At 33.0% G+C, this 8,891-nt stretch overlaps 1 non-coding gene across 1 annotated transcript; it reads left to right on the top strand.

The window, feature by feature from the left end:
• Positions 1-227: 227 nt before the first annotated feature.
• Positions 228-334, top strand: LOC139903455 (small nucleolar RNA R71). Its single transcript, XR_011778272.1, has one exon. It is a non-coding gene; the product is annotated as a small nucleolar RNA R71 (small nucleolar RNA).
• The last annotated feature ends 8,557 nt before the right edge of the window (positions 335-8,891 follow it).

Genomic DNA, 8,891 nt, shown 5'->3' with positions numbered 1-8,891 from the left:
AAATGGAATCTAATTCATGGCTAGAATCGGCTCTAGCTGTTTTAGATGATCTAACGATATCTTTTTCTTGGTGCCACTCATGTGAGTGGGAAGCAGTGTTATCAATAATTTTGTAAGCATCAGTTTCGGTTTTCTTCATAATAGAACCACCAGCTGCTATATCTATGTCTTTCCTTGTAGTGATGTCGCATCCTTGGTAGAATATTTGTACTATTTGACAGGTGTCTAAACCATGTTGCGGACATCCTCTCAACAACTTTTCAAAACTTGTCCACGCCTCATATAGAGTTTCATTTGGTTTCTGTGTGAACGTAACAATTTCTGCTTGAAGTCTTACGGCTTTAGATGCAGGAAAGAATTGTTTAAGAAATTTTTCAACTAATACGTCCCATGTATCGATCGCCCCTTCAGGTAACGATTCCAACCAATCTTTGGCTTCTCCCTTTAAAGTCCAGAGAAATAACATGAGATATATCTGTTCATCCTCCACTTCCCGGATTTTAAATAGTGTGCAGATCCTATTAAAGGTACGTAGATGTTCATTTGGATCTTCCTTCGGCGCACCACTAAATTGGCACTGATTAGTCACCATGTGTAGAATTTGTCCTTTGATTTCATAATCTGGCGCATTAATGTCTGGATGAGTAATTGCATGACCTTGGCCAGTGCGTTTAGCTCTCATTCGGTCTTCCATACTTAAAGGTTCCAGATTCTCCATAATTGAATTTGTTGAATCGGAATCACTAGAGGATTCTGATTTAATGGTTCGTTCCTCAACAATCTCTGTTTGAATGATTGGTGGTTCCGGAGGAAAATTTAATGGTTCAGGATCTATGAATCGTCCCTGAATATTCTCCGGATTCTCAATTGTGAGGTCGGGTTCAAAAAATGGATTATCGGAAATTTGAACTGGAGTACTTGGTCGACTGGATGACGATTCTAAAGAAAAATCAACGGCGGTAATATTTGCTAAATGTCTTGATCTAGTTACAGGTGGTGAACGTACAAAAGGTGGTGAACGTCTTGCTCGGTGCATTCACTGAATATTCTATTAGTTTTTAAAAGGAAAGAAAAATTATAATAAGTTATCCAATCAATAGACTTTTTTGATTTTGCCCACGTTTCGAATAGCCAAAAGATGCAGCAGAGGGGCATGATTCGTTTGGTCTCAATATAATTGAGGACTGTTTGGCTCCAATAACCCGGTCCACGTACAAATCTAACTATTACTACGAACCAGAAAATTTTGATGTCTATCAATTTAACCACTTAAAATAAATTTTCGTAATTTTAAGAAAATTAGATAAGAAGTAGAATAAAAATCTATGTCCTAAAACTAGAATAGCGAGAAATAAGAAAGAAAAAGAGCGTGTCGGAAAAAGGTCGAAAAAGAAAAATGGTTGAAAAATAAAAGGTGACGGAAAAATAAAAGAAACTTATAAAACTTAAAAACACTTGACTAACCTAACCTTATTACTACAACTAACTTAAAATTATAATCGCAAATTGAGATTACTAATTGGAATGATAATTGATACATAGGTAAAAGTCGTCTAAAAATATTAAAGCTTACAGAAAAAACTATATCCCAAATGGAAATAACTTAAAAAGAAACTAAAATTAAAAAGGCGTCGCAAAATTCTAAAGCACCTAAATCTTAGTCTAAAGAAAAAGCACTTAAGGAATTCTACGGCAAAGCCTAAAAATCTAGAAGTAAAAATAACTATGCCAAAAACTAAATTTAAAACTAAATATGAGCTAAAAATACAAATATTACGCTAAAACGATTAAAAAGGGACAAAATATAAAAATATACAAAAAGTTGTAAAAAATACAATTTTTATAAAAATATTATTTTTATATTATTTATTTAATAAAACTATTAATTTTACAATTTAATTAAACTAACTTAACTAAAATATAAATTAAATAAAAAGTAAAACTAATTATAATAATAATAATTAATTAGGGTTAATAATAATAATAATTAATAATTACCCGTAATAAATGCTAAATTAGGGTTCTGTCGGTGTCAGAGTGGCTCCGCGAGTTGCGGTATTCCAAGCAGCAAACCCCGCGAGTCGCGGGGTTCCAAAATTCAACTCTGGTACAGTTCAAAATTTGACGCGTTTTTTTTTTTATTATTTTATATTTTCTGTTTTATATTTTCTGTTTTATAATCTAAATATTTGTATAATAAAAATTTATATTTAAAAACTTAAATAAAAATAGAACTACTTTATAATTTTAAAAATATCTTAAAAATAGATTTATATATATTAAATTTTTTTTTTCGGTTTTTTTTTATATTAGCGTTGTGCTTCCGGCTTTTAAGCGATTCCCCGGCAGCGGCGCCAAAAATACTTGATGTGTGCAGCGGGGTGTACGAAATACTATTAAATTTTACAAGAAAATACTATTAAATACGATACAATTTTACACAAGATATTTATTTATTTAGAGAATGGATATACTTAAACCTTGCTACAACACTTATAGGCAGTGTACCTAATCGTACAGTAGTGTAGTTTTTAGTAAGTCCGGTTCATTCCACAGGGAAAATCTTTAAACAAAGCTTAACGCTATATTAGTTTACTTTTATAAAAATACAAATATATATATAAGTAATATTATTATTATAAAGGGGGGTTTTTACCGTTTAATGACCGGTTTGTCGATTTTAAAACTTAGTCGCAGTTAAAACCTAATGTAAAATATTAAATAAATAAAAGACTTAATTTAAAGCGTAAAGTAAATAACGATAAATAAAAGTGCGATAAAATAAAATTGCGATAATTAAAAAGTACGATAATTAAAAGTGCAATTAAATATAAAATAAAGGAAATTAAATATGAAATAAAAGAATTATGCTTATTTAAACTTCCGTAATCATGATGGTTGACGTGTTGATTTTAGTTTTATGCCCATGGGTTAATTGTCCTTTATCCTGGATTATTTAATATGTCCGTCTGGTTTTTGTCCATAACAGTCCATCAGTCATAAATATAAAGTGCGAGTGTCCTCGTCAAATTATCCTTATACCCGAAGTTAAATATTCCAACTAATTGGGGATTCGAATTGTAACAAGGTTTTAATACTTTGTTTAATGAATACACCAGGTTATCGACTGCGTGTAAATCAAGGTTTTACTACTTTGTTAACAATGACACCAATTACCCTTGAATGTAATTCACCCCTGTTTCAACAATTCTAGTGGCTATTAATCCATTCCCGTGTCCGGTTAAATGAACGATTATTCGTACATATAAATACCTCGCCCATCGTGTCCGATCGAGTGTAAATGGTTATTTATAGGGACGCCCAATTGTAAATCTTTATATTAAAATTAACAAACTATCATTTAGTTAAACAAATATAAAGCCCATTAATAACCCATAGTCTAATTTCCACAAGTGTCGTTCTTTTGTCCAAACCCCAATTATGGTACAAAGCCCAATTACCCAATTTTAGTAATTAGCCCAACATCATGATTACTTCGTTTTAAATAAGCATAATAATAACTTAGCTACGAGACATTAGATTAAAAAGGCTGAACATAACTTACAATGATTAAAAATAGCGTAGCGTTACATGGACAGAATTTCGACTTATACAATCAAAATATTCTCTATCATAATCTTATTATTATTATAATTTAAAATTAAAATTAAAATTATTATTATAATATTTATATTTATATTACGATAGAGAGTATAGATAGATTTTAGGATTGAAAAGAAAAGGTGTCCTTATTTCATCGAATTACATGGCCTTTTATAGGCAAATTATAATTTGAAATTTTCACTTATGACCCCTTAACTATGCTCAATTAACAACTTTTTATTATTTATTATTATTCATATTATGAATTATTTAAGTATTATATTATATTCTTGAGCATAGTTGACTTGTACTTTTTAGTCCGTTGCGTCGAGCGTTGAGAGTTGACTCTGGTCCCGGTTCCGGATTTTCGAACGTCCTTGCGTACAATTTAATATCTTGTACTTTGCGTTTTGAATCTTGTACTCTTGTAATTTCGAGATGTTTCTTATCAATAATTGGAACCTCTTTGATTGTATTTTGTACTTTTGAGCTTTTTGGTCGTTTGCGTCTTCAATTCGTCAAATCTGTCTTTTGTCTTCACCTTTAATTATTTAAACGAATATCACTTGTAAATAGAACAATTGCAACTAAAAACTTGTCTTTCTTGAGGAATAATGCTATGAAATATATGTTCGTTTTTAGCATTATCAGATATATATACATTAAAATGTCGTTACAAAGATAATCGTTACATATATGTCTCGTTTCGAAATTCTTAAGTTAATAGTCTTGTTTTACATATGTAGTTCATTGTTAACATACTTAATGATATATATAATTATCATTTTGTCATGTTAAATATAGTGTAACAATATCTTAATATGATACATATGTATTTAATAAGACGTTGTTATAACGATAATCGTTATATATATCATTTCGAGTTTCTTAACTTAGTAGTCTCATTTTTATGTATATAACTCATTGTTAATATACCTATTGAGATACTTACTTATCATAATATCATGTTAACTATATATATCATCATATAGTTTTTACAAGTTTTAACGTTCGCGAATCGTCGGTCAACTTGGGTGGTCAATTGTCTACATAAAACCTATTTCAATTAATCAAGTCTTAACAAGTTTGATTGCTTAACATGTTGGAAACATTTAATCATGTAAATTATCAATTTCATTTAATATATATAAACATGGAAAAGTTCGGGTCACTACAGATTGGATAGATGGTGTGATTGATTAATTATTAAATAGCTTATTTATTGCCGAAGCGTTTGAGGAGACTCGTTGAATTTGAGCTAGTGGATGGAACAAGTAGTATTTTTTCATTTTAACGACTCAGAATGAAAGTATGATTTAGGACAATATACTTGTGTTCGGCCAATAGAAGTATATTGTGGTAAGTCATACGGAATTTCTGAGAAGTTAAAGGAAAATTAGGTGGTCTGTGCTATATTGGATTGGACGCTATTGGACATAAGACGAATAACCTCTAACGTTCTGTTGACTTAAGGACAATTGTATGGGCACATGTATAGATTTTAACATGATGACTAATTTTATTACCTAAACTTAGGATAATTATGAAATGTTGACTGTGTTAAAAGTTGAAATTGAGGACGGATCGGGAAATGGATGATACAAAGTGGCTTTGAAACTTGAATTTTAACTTTAATTATTAACTTAATCGTGTAATTGTAAGCTTAAGATGATTGACTGATGTCCACCGATCAGGATTGTGACAAATGATTTTGTATTAGACGTGTATTGACTTTAGGAATCTCGTTTTCCTATGCAATTGTGGTGGATGATGGCGGTATCGGGGAGACGATCGATAAGGTTTGACAAAGTGTTTTGATGGTTCGATTACCAATTTTGGGTTTTATTGACCATAGTTGACCTGATTCCGAGGACGGAATCTCTTTCAAGGGGGTAGATTTGTAACATCCCATAATTGAGCCTAGGTGAAATGACCATTTTACCCTTGAGTATGGCGTAATTAGTGATTTTAATAATTATATGTTTATAATTATTTGTTATTTTAGTTGAGACCAGTTTGTGACAAGGGTCACAGAACATGTTTGTTTATTTAATTCGGACCTCGTTAGGGTCGCCTAGTGATGTACGAAAGATTTCAGATAACTGGTAAATACCCATGTGTGATGGGGTATGAGATTTTAACCCCAAATAAGTGTATTGTGCAGCTCTTTCCCTCATTTTATCCACCTCTTTCTAGAAAATTCACTAAACCAAACCGTACCTACTTCATCTTCATCATCAAACCCTAGATTTTTAATTTGTGTTCTAGAGCTCAAATCATTCATATTATCTTGTTCTTTACGATTTACTGAATCTATTGAGGTAAGAATCAAGGTGTTTCAAGCTTTAATCTTTAAGAAAATGAAGTTTTTGTGTTAAGTTTACTAAAAGTGCAATTTGGGTCAAAATGATTGATTTTGATGTTGTTTGTGTAAAAATATTGTGGGTTTATGCTTAGTGATGTTTAGTGTACTTGATTTGGTCAGTTTTGAGGTAAGAAACGAGCTCTAGAGCAAGAATTGGTGAATTTTGAGTTAAACCCGTAGCTGTGTTCATCTTCTTCGTCAGATGAACACACTTGGCCGAGTGTCTCTTGACACTCGACCGACTGTCTCGACGATCGACCGATTGAGTGACACACTCGACCGAGTGTATCTGAGTTCTGACCAGATGATTTATTTTAGTCAGTCGACCGAGTGAGAAAACACTCGACCGAGTGTGTGGACACACTCGACCAAGTGTGTGGACACACTCGACCGACTGTGCGAGTCAGTCGATCGAGTGTCTTTATGGACAGAATATTTCACTAAGTGTTGATGCCTAGCCGTTATGCTACCCGCGTGTCTTATGATAATCCGGATGTAAATTCTGAAAATGCATAAGTGTTAGGTGGACTATTAGTGACGCTTTTTGATGCTGAATTGCTGTATTGTGCTGTTTTGTACTAACGGACATAAACTAACTTGATTTGCCTTATGTTCAGGTGATAAGGATAAGGAAGCCGCTCAGTAATAGATTAGCCGCTCAGTAATAGATTATCTGAGCTATTGCTGGTATTCGGATTATCTTTTGGTATAGTATAGAGTAGCAAGTTGCCCTACTATGTTTATATTGTTGTTAGTTGCAATGTTTAGTAGTTATGTTGTACAGTTGATCGTCGTTAGGGTTGCCATGCTTGTAGTAGTATTAGTTGCATGTATAGTAGTAGAAATTGAATGGTTGCATGTGCACAAGTTGTTGTTGTTGTTGTTGTTGGAACCTTGATCTGTTAGGTTCAGCTCAGAGAGGTCAACCTAGTTGTGGTTGGGTTCAGTTGGCTACTGTTTGTTGAGTATAGTGCTGAACGACGCATCATCTGCGTGTGGATGACTATACTGGGGATTCAGTAGTAAGGACTATCGGTAGACTCTGGCCTGATCAACTAGTGGTCATTTGCCCGTACAAGCCGTCGGTCCTCTAGTTGGAGCATAGTTGCCAGTTTTTGTATGTTGTATGTGGTTGTATATAGTTGTTGTTGTAGGAGTACAAGTTGGTACTATATGCTAGACCTTTTGATAGTTCCATTCACTTAGCCTTGTGCTAACCCCTCACCTCCTCCCTTGCAGGTTTTGGATCTTAATGCTGGTAGGGCCGGGAGTCGGCCTGACGATATGTTTGACAAGACGAACTCTGATGTCTTAACTTTTGTAAATACGTGAGACGACCCGACCCAATCCACAGGGACGAATACAATAACATATGATAACGTCGCGAGGTACTTGACCTCTATATGATACATTTCACAAACGTTGCATTTATTCCTAAAAAGGCAATCTATTTTTACATCATGATGTGACATATTCGCTTAACATTTCATAACATTCAAATGACCTAATCTGCCATTTTCATAATAACAATCTCTAATGAACTTCAATGACTCGAGTGCAACATCTTTGTATCATGGCTTAAATGGTTCCAAGTAGTATCCTTAACATGAGCTAATGCACAGTGGAAGACTTAATTCATACCTGAGAATAACATGCTTTAAAACGTCAACATAAAGTTGGTGAGATATATAGGTTTGATGCTAGCAGTGTTATAACAATGGAACACAAAATTTCATATATAAACATTTTAATAAAAATATTCTAAGTGGTTGAGCACTTGGTAACCATACTTAACATTTAATCACGTCGCATATTCCCTTTATTATGAAATCTTACTACACTGTACCAAGTGTAGTCACGAAACGAAGTACTGTGCAACCGTTGAATACTGGTCGTCCAGTCCGGTTGGGGTTGTCAGGCCCGATAGATCTATCAACAGGATTCGCGTTTACAATACCGCTGTAAATATTAGTTACCAAGCTACAGGGAAGTATGCCAGTGGTACAACTCAACGTAGAATATATTTTTCAGTTACTTGTGTCCATAACGTAAAACATAAAATACATGTATTCTCATCCCGAAATACTTAGAGTTTAAAAGTGGGACTATATACTCACCTAATGTATTTTGTAGTAAAAATATGAAATGTCCCGTTCTTATTGATTAAAAACGTTCCATATTAATTGATTTCGTTGCGAGGTTTTTGACCTCTATATGAGACGTTTTTCAAAGACTGCATTCATTTTTTAAAACAAACCATAACCTTTATTTCATAAATAAAGGTTTAAAAAGCTTTACGTAGATTATCAAATAATGATAATCTAAAATATCCTGTTTACACACGACCATTACATAATGGTTTACAATACAAATATGTTACATCGAAATCAGTTTCTTGAATGCAGTTTTTACACAATATCATACAAACATGGACTCCAAATCTTGTCCTTATTTTAGTATGCAACAGCGGAAGCTCTTAATATTCACCTGAGAATAAACATGCTTTAAACGTCAACAAAAATGTTGGTGAGTTATAGGTTTAACCTATATATATCAAATCGTAACAATAGACCACAAGATTTCATATTTCAATACACATCCCATACATAGAGATAAAAATCATTCATATGGTGAACACCTGGTAACCGACAATAACAAGATGCATATATAAGAATATCCCCATCATTCCGGGACACCCTTCGGATATGATATAAATTTCGAAGTACTAAAGCATCCGGTACTTTGGATGGGGTTTGTTAGGCCCAATAGATCTATCTTTAGGATTCGCGTCAATTAGGGTGTCTGTTCCCTAATTCTTAGATTACCAGACTTAATAAAAAGGGGCATATTCGATTTCGATAATTCAACCATAGAATGTAGTTTCACGTACTTGTGTCTATTTTGTAAATCATTTATAAAACCT

The sequence above is a fragment of the Rutidosis leptorrhynchoides genome, chromosome 3 (assembly GCF_046630445.1).
Source record: "Rutidosis leptorrhynchoides isolate AG116_Rl617_1_P2 chromosome 3, CSIRO_AGI_Rlap_v1, whole genome shotgun sequence".
Lineage (NCBI taxonomy): Eukaryota > Viridiplantae > Streptophyta > Magnoliopsida > Asterales > Asteraceae > Rutidosis > Rutidosis leptorrhynchoides.
Note: the sequence above shows the minus strand (reverse complement) of the source record. Positions and strands in the feature narration are given on the sequence as shown.